We start from the raw sequence: 14,379 nt of genomic DNA, 5'->3' as shown, positions 1-14,379 counted from the left end.
CAAATAACAGGCAAGTGGGGGACACCCTGAAGTTTCCAAAATAAACACATCTGTCTTAACTTTTCCCCCCCTCTGCCCATCCTGGATTTTTGCCATTTCCTTCAGAAGCTAACCAAAAAGCCAAGGTGTGTTTATTTAGTTAGCTTTTCGAAATTCAGCTGACTGTGAAATCCTTATCTGCTCAAGTTTCTATGAGGGAGCTGTAGTTACTATAATATAATCTCAGAACCCTTTAATGAAACAATGCCCAGATTAATGCAAGATATTTAATGAAACAGCGTTTAGCAAGAAAAAATATTAGGTTATTTTACTGAATACAGGCTTGTAGTGCTAATGTTGCCAGTTGGGTTAAGGTCAAGTTAGCTTTGGCTCTCATCCATACCCATTAGACCCTCCTTGAGACCAACTCCCTCTCTAAAAATCACAGAAGAACCTTTTGCCCAATGACTGTTGAGCGTTGCACATAATTTTCATGAGTCGCTTTAGTGTTTTCATGGCACTAACTATTCAAGACTCTGCATCAGTCTTTATAATTACCTGAGTCATACAGAGTTATTTTGTTGGATGCTCTCACTCCTGGTGTGAGCAGTTCCCTTTGTGGGCTTCTCAGCTGCCCCAGCAGGGCTCTGTGGTTGGACAGCTCCCCACAAATATGTTTGCACCATGCTACCTGGATAGGATAGGTGGGAGATAGTGCTCACGACACTCCTTGGGCCCATTTTCTCTTAGCAAGGTGAGCTCATCTAGTGCTATAGACTTTCATCTTCATTTTTGAAGTCTCCCACCAGAAAGAAATGAGACAAATATTTTGAAAGAAGTAACCTTTCTCCAAAGATGCGAATGACTTTACTTTCACTGAATAGACTCATAAATATCTTGTGGAACTTATGAAGCCTTTTCTGTTAAGACATTAGTTTATCCTCATTCTAATTGTGCTCTTCTTAAGGAGTCATACAACACTATGAAAGACAACACATTTGAGTGAGTAAAAGAACATTTTATGGTCTGCAAACACAAATTGGTTTGAAGGTAACCCAGCTACATTTAGTCAAACTGGTTAAACAATTGATCACTCTTCAGATTAACCAGTTGTTTAAATTTAAAAAGGTTCTCCATTGTTGTTGTTTTAAAACTAGTTTAAATACCACCTAACTATTCAGTTCTTCATGGAGCTCTGTCCTAGTTAAACTTTCAAAGTACAACTCCCATAATGACTAACTATATACAGTCTTTGTATCAAATCCAGTGTAACTCTTCAGGTCCTAAACATTTCAACTCCTTTACCATTAGATACAATCTGCTATATTTATCCTAATATAGCCCATCCCTTTTCCCTTGCTTCATTGAAAGTCATAATTAAACTTGTTTTCCCTGTAACTAAGAAGGAAAGCTATTATATGCATGAAACTGTAGTACAGCTTTCAATGATCGATCCTTAGAAATTCATAAACATTATTATTGTCGTTTATTTTACATTTATCTAGCCATTTTTTAAGGAAATGTTTTACTCATTTTTAGGAACAAAAGGCAAAACTGTGGGAAGATAACTGTCCCAGGATTCAAAAGACTTTAATATGGAAATGATTCATTATAAGAAGTGCCTCACTATTTCTTTTTTAACAGTTGGATTTTTCTTTATCCAGTTTGGTTAATAATCAGATTTTCTGCATTCCATTAGATAGAATTATTATGAGAATTCACCATCTCATAGATTCCAAAGTTGCATTTCAAATTAGTTGTGGCAAAGGAGATATTGTGACTAACTAGTCAGTAGCAATACCATGAAAACAAGATTGTCATCATTACAAATAGATGGATCTATATTTAAGGATCTAGTCCACTTATAAATAACTTGATACATTTTTGACCTGTTATCTTTATGAACAAAGAGAAATAGAACTCAAGTCAAACTGATGTGGATTCTTAATGAGAATTTCATAAGCTGGTGGTCTAAGTCAAAGACTAGACCCCAATTCATGGGATTCAATGAGAGAGATAGAAAGTTGAACCTGGAGTCAGGAAGACCTGAGCTCAGCTCTATGCTGCCTTTGACACTAGTTGTGTGACTATGTGCAAGTCTCTTAACTTCTTTGATCCTTAGTTTCCTTATATATAAAATGAGGGAGTAAGAACTTCCAAAACACCTATAAGTTCTAAATATAGGATCCTAAATTAGTCTGCATTATTAAATCTACCTGATTTCCTTTCTTTGCTCTGAAATGGTTTGCCAACAATCTCTTATGAGATGAGAAGTTTATAGGTATTCCTCTCTGTCCTTACTTAGAATAACTGGATGAAAATTTGTGCACTGTTGCTGATAATACCAAAAATCAGCTCCTTTCCTATAAACTGTCCTATTAGAACAACAATAACTCAACAGAAAAGATCTATCCAAGTTGAAATTATAAAATTTGGATTGTTCTCCTCTACTGATATTTTGTTTCTCTAAATTGTACCTACATAATGTAATTATTTTAAAATTTTTATAATTGATTCCATTTTTAAGAATTATTCTACTACAATTTGGATTTCTTTTCATTTGGAAAGAATTATTCTACTACAATTTGGATATTTTTTCAGTTGGAAAGATTTATGGAAACATTTAGATTAAGATTTGAACAGTTAATCCAAAATATATGTCCCTGCTTTTTTGGACTCACATGTTCTCTTAAATGACTTTTGCCCAATTGTCAAGTGACGCAATGATTCTTCAATAACAAGGTAGAATACGGGCATGAATTAAACAGGACAGATTTTTTTTTTAGTACATCCTGAATCATTCTTCAATAACAAGGTAGAATATGGGCATGAATTAAACAGAACAGATTTTTTTTTAGTACATCCTGAAAATATGAATTGAAAAGTAGAATGCTTCAATGAAGCTTGGAAAAACAAAAAGTTCATTAAATGACATAGGTTACTCTCAGAATTAACTCATGTTGTTTAATTAACAATAGTTGTTGTAGTATATTGAATGATTTCTTGCTGGTTAAATAGTGTTAACCCAGATAAGTGATCTGGAGATTAGATTAGTTGGGCAGAAGAAATGAACAGTGCCGTTATTTAGGGAAATAGCTAAGCAAACTGTGGTATGTGAATGCAATTGAATATTACTGCACCTTAATAAATGAATATGAAGAGTTCGAAGAAACCTGAAAAAAAAACCTTAAATAAACTGATACAGAGTAAAGTAGGCAGAACATATATGTGTACATATATGTGTATATGACAATATAACAATGTAAATGGAAAGAACACAATTAGCTCAAGTAAATCTTAATACTATGTAATTTTAACAACCAAGTTTGGACAGGAGAAAAGAAAATGCATCTCGCTCTCCCTCTCTCTTTCAAAATATGCAACATTGAATATGCTACTATCAGATTGGGTTGATACGTTGTTAGTTTTACTGACCTGTTTTTCTTTCTCCCACTAGGACAAGGGATAGACAATTTGTTGTTAGTGTAGGAGGATGGAACACATACAAAAACAAAGCTGATGTATAAACAAAAGCTACCAAATAAATATGTTTTTGAAGGAAAAAGAATTGGACAGGGCCAAAACATTCAGGAGGTTTTTTCCAGAGTTAACCTTCCTCAGAAAGAAGCAAGGAAACAGGAGTCATGAGTTCCTGCCCTAAGTAAGGCAGTCTTTCTGATCTGCTGGGGTCAATCTTTCAGCTTTAAAAAATTCTGTTACTTGGTTTTAATACTTAGCTTGAAAAATATACAGCAAATTACTGTAGAAGAGCAAATTACAGTTTCAGAATGAAATATACCAATACACATTGTTGTGAGAAGTAGTGTCTTAGCTTGGGGACTGGTTCCACTGATTTTCCCTCTTTGGTTTATACCATATTGATAAGCTAATCTTCACTGATAGAGTCAGATTTCTGCATTGCCTTATTTTTAAATCCAATGCAGACAAATAATATGAAAAGAGTGGGGGAAAATAAGCCAGAAGATCAAATAATGGTACTTCGGTACAGTGATGTCTCCTCTAACATTAAAATACACTCCAAGCAAATTTTCCAAGCTCAATTTAGTGGAAAGAATACAAGTCTGGCAAAGCCAGCTTGAAAAGTAATGACACAATTTAATCTGAGAAAGTCCCCTGTAACCAAAGGTGAGGTGGATGTTAGCTACCCCTACTTCATTCTCCAATTAAAGGCATTCCCATCACTTCCCATCTGCTGCAACTCTTTTCAACAGTTATGAACCTGGGAGATGAACCTGGGAGTCTCATCTACATATTCGTAACTTTTGTTTTTGCATCATTTTAATTTTGCTGTATCCCTATCTTCTCTCCTACCCATATAGCCCCTTTGTAATGAAGAATAAAAAAATGAAAAATGGAGAGTAAGAGAAAGTTTACTAAAACTAACCAAAAAATCAAGCAAGTCTGACAGCATATATACAATGTTTCATACCCATAATCCTCAGCCTATGAAAAGAGAGGAGAGAAGTGTATTTTCTTATCTTTTCATTTCTTGCTCATTTGTGTATTTAATGTACTTTACATACCCTCAACCTAGAGGAGGTACCTAAAATTTGATTTTATATGTATAAAATTTCTGTTTCTTTACTTCAGCAACCTTAGTTTTCTAGCTCCACCCCACTGCAGGCCCCCTGCCCATCACCTACAATGTCCAAGTAATTTTTACTACCTTCCACCTAAATAAAACCAGGGAGAAACACAGACTAGACTTTTGAAAAAGGTTCAATAAGGAAAGTAAAATCTTCTGTAGATAAATTTGAGTTTGGCTCCCCCTTCTGTGCAAAGTAAAAATAAACTCTAACTATAAAATAGCTGTTAAATACTTGAATTCTCAGTATTTTGTTATCTTCATAGGGTCATAGATTTAAAGCTGGAAGGGAACTTAGTGGGCATTGAATTCAAAGCCTTCTTTTTGTAGATGAGAAAACTGAAACCTAGATATATGAGGCATCTTGCCCAAGGTCACACATGTAGTAAGTGACTGGGATTAGAAACCCTATCTTTTATCTCCAGATCCAAAAGTCTTTTTACCACACTCTATCATCAAATAAAATTTTTTTATTGGACTTTAACAAATGTTCACCTTCTCACCTTAACATTTCACTTTCAATGTTAAAGAATTAAGGAATCATATTTTAAGGGCTGAGAGTAATCTCTATCTCTGTCTCTCTGTCTCTCTGTCTCTGTCTCTATCTCTCTCTGTCTCTGTGTTTCTCTTTCTTTCTCTCTCTTGCTTTTCTTCTCACCTTATCTCCTCTGTGTTTTTCTTCCTCTCTCTCTCTCTCATACCACTGTTTTTTATATGGTTGGTATACATTTATATGAACATGAGTACATATTTATTCAATTAAATATATTTTAATATTCATAAAACATGTTTTTCCAAAAGTCTTAGAGCAATTTTAAAATATTAAAAGCTCAAAAAACACCCTCAGACCTTTGGAAAACCCTGTGCATTACACATGGGAGAACATAGCAAAAAGTCTGATGGTTTGGGCAAGCATGGATGATTTGGATGCATTTCTACATTATGGGAAGAGACATCCAAAGCAATGAGGTCACAAAATTAATTGAATTTTTTAGTATGCTTAGCATTTTGGATTATTTAAGTCACTGGTGTCCCTACTCTCTGGTCTCATAAAGCCTCATCTTCAATTTTCTATTCTACTACCAAATGCTTTTTTATGATTTACCAATAAGGAGCTCAATAGCAGCATATATTCTCTACATCTTTTATTTGTGGAATGGCAAAGATGTAGTCCATAACTGAATATTACTTGTGAAAGCTTTCATTTTCCTTTCTCATAACCCCATTAAGGATTCCCTTGATTCACATTGAGATAGCTCTCATAAAGATTTTTGAATAGGAGGATAGATGAATTGAGTGGTTCTTACTGATGTTCTTATGGTAGCCTTTTAAAAATATGTTATTAAAATGTTAGATTTTTTCCATAATCTCATATCTTCCTCTCCTTCAAATATCTTGTTTATCAATCTGTTAATGCCTTCCCAATTATCTCACCTCCATCAGAGATTTCTTTTATTTACACATGGTCCAATTCAGATGCTTTCCCCATCATTTTCCTCTTTAGTCTCATTTCTATCTACACATACAAGACTGTAATAGTAGGGTTCAAGTGTTATGGTTCTACTATTCTTGATGATGAAGATGTTTATAATAATCTTTTATAGATTCCCCTCATTTTCTTTTGTTGTGTTTTCTTTCCCATTTTCCTCCTTAAATGCTCATGGGATAACTTTACTTATGTGGATTGGTTGCCAAGTTTTCTTTAAAGCAGTATTCCTTTGATTAATGGGATGCTACTGCTCATAATCATCCATCATCTTCCTCCCTCATATTTTATAGATGAGACTATCTTCTAAAGCAACATTGTATTTGTCTGTATTTTCTTTCTGTTTGGCTGGTAAGTTAAATATTTGTGAACTTAGACACTTTCTGGACTCTTTTGCTATTCTCATTGTGGTAATAGATTTGCATTAATTAAATTTCATATTTCCATATGAACTCATTATGTGTTAATAGTGTTAATGCCATTCCTGTTGTCTATTTTCAATTTTTCTCAACTGCATATTTGAGTAGTTCGAGAATGAAATATTTCAATTGTGCAAAAGGTCATTTTATCATTATATTTCTTCTGGCTTTTTATTACTTCTGATCTATACTCTGAAAATTTTGAATGTCTGAATGTACATTGCTGATTCAGGAATAACTCAGGTCAATAAATAAGTCTTTTCTTGCATGTTAAAATATAATATATTCCATTTTAATTTATCCATCAAATAAGTAAATATTTTAATATTTATATTTTTGTATTGATAAAATTAATATTATCCAGGAATGACCACATAGCCTTAGGTCACATGGTAGATAGAGCACTGGATCTGGAATCAGGAAGACCTGAATTCAAATCTGATCTCTGATACTTCCAAGTTTTATGACCCTGGGCAAGTCACTTTTATAAGTCTCATTTTCCTCAACTATGAATAGGGGATAATAATAGAACCTGTCTGCCAGTGTGGTTGTGCGAATAAAATGGGGTAATATGTGTAAAGTCCTTTACAAACCTTAAAATGTTTTATAAATGCTACCTAGGATTATCTTAATCATCAAAGTAATTTTATCCACTAATTATTATAAATTAGCATTATATATATCTGTTGTATCCTTCCAGGGAAATATAAGCTCTTTGACAAGTAGAGATTGTTTCATTTATATTTTTTTCTTTAAACACAAGCAGGTGTTTAATAAATGCTTATTGAATTGAAATGAAATGAACTTAGCTGAATGTATTCAGTGCTCCGCATATATTGGAATAATGGACAATTAGGTCTGAAATGGACCATAGCAATAATCTAATCCACCCCTACCCCTTCCATAAATTGAAAGCCAGACAGACAACATTGCTTGGTCAATGTCACATAGACAGGAAATGACAAAACTGGAATAGGACCCAGGTTTCTGATGCTACCAACTCTCCTCTGTCCCCCACTCCCAAATGCTTTTCCTCTGAGCCATGGAATGGTGACTTGCCTAGAGGGTGTTTTAATACGTGAAGAAACACTGCCCTAGTGCTCAAAAAGCAAAGCTAACCTTAGCTAATGACATAGTTAAACATGTATTTAAAATTGCATGAATACATGAAAAAATGCATTTCTATATTGTTGGAACAGCTACCTAAGAAAAACAAAAGGTTTAACATTGCTTCAAAAGTCAGCTGAGTTAGTAATTCCCAAATGAAATATTTACATGCTTGGTTATAGCACCACTTACAGAAGCTATTAAAATGCCTTTCTGTTGTATGTCTAAAGTCTATTCTCATACATCGGAAGTGCCTATGGGCAGTTTTACACAATAGTCCTCTTTGGACGCTCCTGAATTAATAATTCAGTTCCTTGCTTAGAAAATCTCTAAGAACATAAGCACCTCTGACACAGTCTCCCACCTCCAAGTTCTAGCTGTGAAACATTCCCAACTTATACACTTCTGAGAAATACATTTATACTCCTCAGAGAGCAAAGAAAGTCTTCCATCTGTGATCGTAACTGGTTAATTAGTGTATACTCTAGATAGGAAAAAACACAAGCTCATTTGTGTCAGATACCTTCCATGTATGGCTATTACCAAAGCTGCATTTGATATCAGACTGTAACAAATCATTTCATTCATTCAACAAGATTTATTAGATACAATACAATATACTAAGACCTAGGGATGCAAAGACAAAATGACAGTCTCCAACCTCAAAGACCTCACATTTTTCTAAGGGACTCAATATTTATGCAGAAAAATAAATACAAGATAATGTGAAGAGGAAGAGAGTACTAACTAGTCAGATGAGAAGAGGTTTCCTGTAGAAGATGGATCTTGACAAAAACTAAAAGTTCTAAGAGATAAGAGGTAAATGAGGGAGAATCGCATTCCAAGTGTGGAGGACAACATATACAAAGCCACAAAGACAGAAAATAGAGTGTGGGGATTGGGGATGTCTTTAATCTAGGACTAGATCTTCCTGAAAGCACATGACACAGTTTCTGTCACAAAATAGTCACTTTAAAATGCTTGTTCCCTGAGTTGTTGATTGACTGAAAGCAAAGCAAATCCATGGAATGTTATAAGGGATACCAAAAGACCCCCTTGACAAAAATGTCTTCCTGACTGCTTGGTTCTAGTGCCCAAAATTCCAACATTAGTGTCATGCTTCTGATTTAGATATTTTGCTTCCTTAAGACCTAAACTAAAATGTAGATGTATAACTAAGAAAGAATACAATATTAGCTTTTAGCTGGCATCTCTAAAAGAACTCCAGCTCAAGAATTATATGAACAGGGTTTACATACTAAGAGAGAAGCTGGATTTCAAGTCTTACTGTCTTTTCTGCTTTATTTTCTTGTCCTGAGCACAGATGATTGAACAGATATCTAGAGATCACTATTGTTCTGGCCCTGGTAATAACCTGAATTGAAAATAACAGGGGATCCTAGATCCATGTTCTAGTTTCACAGCAAAAGGTGATCTTCACACCTTCTTGGAGGAGAGGATGTCCTCCTCCTACAGAAGGATGAGTCCAAGCTATGGCCTGGCTTTCTAGAAGAAACATACATTGAGTTAGCTACTTAGTGCAGAGCTAAGGTGAAGGTGAAGTTTCTGACCAGCCGTCCTACAATGTGTTTCATATTTTTTACTGATTTAAGTTTAAACTTGCCAAGTTAGTAGATCATGTTTTAAGTATTTGTCAATATATTCTCATGAGTCCTTTGTGTTTTAAATATTTTGTAGAATCAGAGGTTCAGAGATTCAGAGACGGAAAGAACTTCTGAGGTAATTTAGTCCAATTTAATACTTGAGAAAACTGAAACCCAATGAGCCTAAGTGATTTGCTCAAGGTTACACAGGTGGTATTGAGCAGAGACAGGATTTGAGTCTAAGTCTTATGACTACAAATCTTGCACTCTTTCTACTTAGGCCGCATGGAGGAAATAAATTCCTCCCCTCCTCACCCACATAAGCCCAGGGAGAGTTTTGAAGAATCTCAATACTCTCCACAGATGGGATGGTGGTCAGTTCTCTTTTGACATCATCCCCATCCCTACTATCATCATGGTGACAAAGAAACTAATCAGATGAATGTGGAATTATGTTTTGGATCTGATTATTGCAGGGAGAAGTTGTTAGAGTTGAAATGACAGGAACTTTGGCAGGGTGTGACCACTTATTCCTTGCGTTTGTGATAGGGAAGGAAAGGAAGATCTTAGGAGAGCAGATTTAACAGTATTCAGAGGAAGAACATGTCATAGAAGAAGATGCTACAGGGGAAGTCAACCAAGGAGAGATAACAAACTCTCAATAAGGAAATTCTGAGACACAGAAGCAATTCTGTTAAGAAGGGGAAAAAAAAGAATCACCTGAAGAAGCCAATGGAGATGTATAGAGAACTCATCAAACATCTTTGATTTGGAAAGTATGTGTACTAAAGATGGAAGTAAGGGAAGATCAACAAGGGGATAAATATTTAAGCTTGATATGGTTTTATCAAATGATTTCAGGAGTGCTAAAACTTAAAAGAGCTAAGTCTAGGCAAACTAATAACAACATAAAAGAATTAGAGTTTTCTGTTGTAGGTATGTAGGAAGAAAGAGGAAGGTCAAAGAAGAGAAAGGGGTGTATAAGACAATAATAACGGGTAACTGAGAGAATAAAAAACTGTTTAACTATTATTTTGCTTCTTTTTGATCTGCCAAGTAGACTATATCTTTGGACCAGAAAGAACAGAACAAAAATAAATGAATTATAGGAATTGTTATCCCAAATAGCTAACAAGACAGAAAAGAATGCTCATCTGATCTTAATGAATTTAAGTCACCTGATCCAAATGAACTACATCTTCAGATACTAAAAGAATTGGCAAATGTGATTGCTGAAACTCTGTCAGTGACATTTCAAAGAGCTCAGAGAATAGGATCACACTTCAGACCTGGAAAAAGGACATATGATGATATCTCAATTAGAATAAAATCCTCAAAACTGTCAAATATTTTAACTTCAATTCCTGACAGAATTCTAGAATAGGTTATTAAAGACGTGATCAGGTTACTGAATATGTAGAAAAAGAAGAAATGACTACAAAAAGTAACATGACTCTTCAGAGGTCATGCTACATGTAACTTTTTTTGTACATGTATTAAACTAGTAGATGAGGGGATTATTTTAGATTTTTTACCTAGGTTTGGGCCAAATACTTGATAAATTTTCTTGAGTTATTCTTGTGAGGAAAATGGAGAGATGTAGGGTAGGTGATAATACAAGTTGTCGGATTAAGAACGGGATGAATTTCCAGACTCAAAGAATGGTCATTAATAGACTTCCTAAGTGTAAGATGGACAGGTATGACTGGAGAGCAATTCATCTGAAAAAGATTTAGGAGTGTTAATGTACTGCAACCAGCAAAGTGATATGGTAGCCAAAAAAGCAAATGCATTTTAAAAAAACATAGCTTTCAGAAATAGGGAGGTGGTTTTCCTGCTGTGTTTTTCCTTGTTCAGACTATATTGAGTATTGCTTTCAGCTCTTTTAACTATATTTTGGAAAGGATATTGATAAGGACAACATTTATTCTAGAGGAAGGCAACGAGGATGCTAATGGGCTTTGAGTTATATGTGTAGAACAATTGAAGGAATGAAAACCATAGAACTTTGAGAAGAGAAGGCTTGGGATGAGAGGAAGGGAAGTTATTCATTCAATAAATATTTATTAAGCACCTACTCTGTACCAATCACTGTCCAAAGTGCTAAGGATACAAATATGAAAGTTAGTTCTTGCCCCCAAGGAGGGCTTACAATTCAATAGGGGTAAGACAATACACAAAAGGAAACTGAAAAGGGAAGGTGGAGCAGAAGTGGAGAACATAGGGAAGAAGTCACCCAGCACTGAGGCATGGTCAAGTCCAGTTTAAGGAGTAGAAATCAATTAGAAATGAAAAATGGCTAAACTGGGAACCCTCTTTAAATGGAGACTTTGGGAACAGTTCTTTGCTATGCTATCCAGTCCTCTAATTAGTGAAGCAGAGAGTACTGATGAGAAGTGAATGCCAAAGCTGATGCAGTCTTGAAGTGTGATAAGTTTCTTAGTGAGTTTTCCTAGGGAAATTATTGAATCCAGTCCTAGGCATGCAACTTGATGGGAAATGAAGACATGGTAGATGTCTTCAAGCATCTAAGGAAGAAGAATGAGAAACATTCTGCTTGGCCCCAGAGGATGGAAGAGAAGAAAAGACTACATTAATGAGAATAAATCCAAAAGGGAAAAAAAAAAATTCTATATTAGTTCCAAGATAATGTATGGGCAATGAACTAACGCATCACACTTTAAGTTAGAGGAGTTTGGAAAAAAACCAAAATGACAGTTTTCATGATAACCATGAGTTTTAAAAATTCACCTATCCCTCTCCCACTTTTATTTTACTGAATCCTAGAATACAGAAACAGTTAGTATACACTTGGTTTGGAGTGAAAATATGAAATCAGTTCTCATATGTTTGTATTTACTCAAGATTTTGTGGACAGAAAACAACTCAAGTTGGGATTTAAAAAAAATCTCTAGGTTTTATGAACTTGAGCCAAACTTCTTGTAAAGCTCAAATAAGTTCATTCAAGTTTAATGTGATTTTGGGTCTTTTTTTTTTTTCTTCATTTTTATCCACCTAGATTCCTGGAGATTTTGCAATGACTATTAGACTGGTTGGTTTCACCTATTTCCTGACCTTGAAGGCAACAGGGACCACTGGCATTCTCTTGAGAATCCTGTCTTATGAGATACCCAGTATGGATTTGATAGGTTGAGCTAGTTCAGCTAACTGTCTAAACACTGGAAGGTTAATATAATCTTGGGCTTCAAATCCTTTAAATTTCCTTCATATCACTTATCGTTCTTTTCTTTCTATTTTAAAATCTCCTATTTCAAAGGAAAGAATTTCCTAGGTAAAACAACATATACATACAGGGGCAGTTAGATGGTGCAGGGGATAGAGCAACCAGTACTAGAGTCAGGAGGACCTGAGATCAAATCCAGCCTCACGCACTTACAAGCTGTGTGATCCTGGGCAAGTCACTTAACCCTGATTGCCTAAAATGTGTGTGTGTGTGTGTATCTGTGTGTACATGCGTGCGTGTATAATGTACACATACATAGATATGTGTATATAGATATGTACATACATATATAAGTGTATATATGTGTGTATATACATACATACACTCCTGGATCACTGCCTTGTCATGGCAGAAGTACTAGTATAGCTCAGTGAAGCTATAAGTTATGCCATGCAGGGTCACCCAAGATGGAAAGGTCATAGGGGAAGAGTTCTGACAAAAGGTGATCCCCTAGAGAAAGAAATGGCAAAGCACTCCATTATCTTCTTCCAAGAAAATCCCATGCATAGTATCAAAATGCTAAATGTGATGAGTTGGAAGATGAGCTCTTCAAGTTGGAAGGACCTGGCATGCTATGGTCCACAGGATCACAAAGAGTCAAACATGACTGAACAATGCACACATCTAACTCTGTGTGTGTGTGTGTGTGTGTGTGTGTGTGTGTACACACATATATAGATTAGAATATAGAAAGATTAGATTTTAGTTGAATGTTGAAATTAAAACCTTCTCTGTGGATTAAAATTATATTGTGATGGGGGTGGGGATGATTGAATTTATGACTTCATTGGTATCAGAGAGTTCAGGTCTACCTGTGCACATTTACAATTTGTCTGCAGCTGAGGATCACAGGATCATATATTTAAATCTGGAACAGACAGTAACAATTATCTAGTCTAACCCACTTCCCTTTACAGATAACGAAACTTGGACCTGAAGAGTCTGAGCAACTGACTAATGGTCACACAGGAAGTAGCAGAGCCAGGCCGAGAACTTGTCCTCCAACTCTACACAAGAGGCTTTCCACTGTATCATTCTGCCATTAGCCTTACAGAATCACCTGGCACATTTAGAAATTAAGTGACTTTTCCTAGATCAAAAAGCTAATATGCCTCAGAGGCAGGATTTGATCCCAAATCTTCCTGGCTCCAAGGCTAGACCCTTATTCATTCCCTCAAGCAGCCTCTTGTTATGAAATATACAGTGGCAATAATCCAGAGACTGAATATTACTCCAATAACTAATGGGAAGCTATCTCCTGGATTTCTACCATCTGTGAGACCACATACAGCTTTTTCAGCCATATCCACACAGATGCACTGTAACTGCGTCAGTGTATTCTGTGTCCAAAAATGCTCTGACCCTGAGTAAAAAACTTCATGAAATGACCAGGCAACAAACAACCAAAAAAATAAATCTCCATTTGGGACTTTGACTAGCTAATGTTAGCAATGTCTTCCTGAATTTCAGGTCAATTACAAAGGACACATAACTAGTAAACACTAGAATGTACTTACTAATGGAGGCACTGAGAAACAGACGAAACATAGCACAGTTTCAGCTTCAAGGAGCAGAATACCATATGTATGCAACTAAATGTAAGGAAAGTTAGAACATGCCTGTCATAGGAGAAGCTGAATAGAGAAAGGTAAAAGATCCACCAAGCTCGGCTTTATTATCACTCTGTTACTTATAAACTTGGTTGTTACTTAAATTTTCCAGGCCTTGTTTTGTTTTTTTTCTTAAAAATATTGGCATTGGACTAGAATCAGGGGTAGGAAGCTTGCAGCCTCAGAGCCACATGTAGCCCTCTAGGTCCTCAAGTGTGACCCTTTGACTGAATCCAAACTTCACAGAACAAATCTCATTAATAAAAAATTATTAGCCAAAAGGCTGCACCCAAGGACCTAGAAAGCCACATCCCTGGGATCATC

At 35.5% G+C, this 14,379-nt stretch overlaps 1 long non-coding RNA gene across 1 annotated transcript in view; it reads left to right on the top strand.

Annotated features, from left to right (window-relative positions):
* Nucleotides 1-14,100, top strand: part of LOC140526726 (uncharacterized) — a 190,473-nt gene extending 176,373 nt beyond the window's left edge. Inside the window, exons 7-8 of the long non-coding RNA XR_011974500.1 lie at nt 9,296-9,337; nt 13,363-14,100. This is a non-coding gene — a long non-coding RNA (uncharacterized lncRNA). The remainder of the gene's footprint in view (nt 1-9,295; nt 9,338-13,362) is intronic.
* The last annotated feature ends 279 nt before the right edge of the window (nt 14,101-14,379 follow it).

The sequence above is a fragment of the Notamacropus eugenii genome, chromosome 2 (genome assembly GCF_028372415.1).
Source record: "Notamacropus eugenii isolate mMacEug1 chromosome 2, mMacEug1.pri_v2, whole genome shotgun sequence".
NCBI lineage: Eukaryota > Metazoa > Chordata > Mammalia > Diprotodontia > Macropodidae > Notamacropus > Notamacropus eugenii.
The sequence above is the reverse complement of the archived record's forward strand: the minus strand, read 5'-3'. Positions and strand labels throughout refer to the sequence as shown.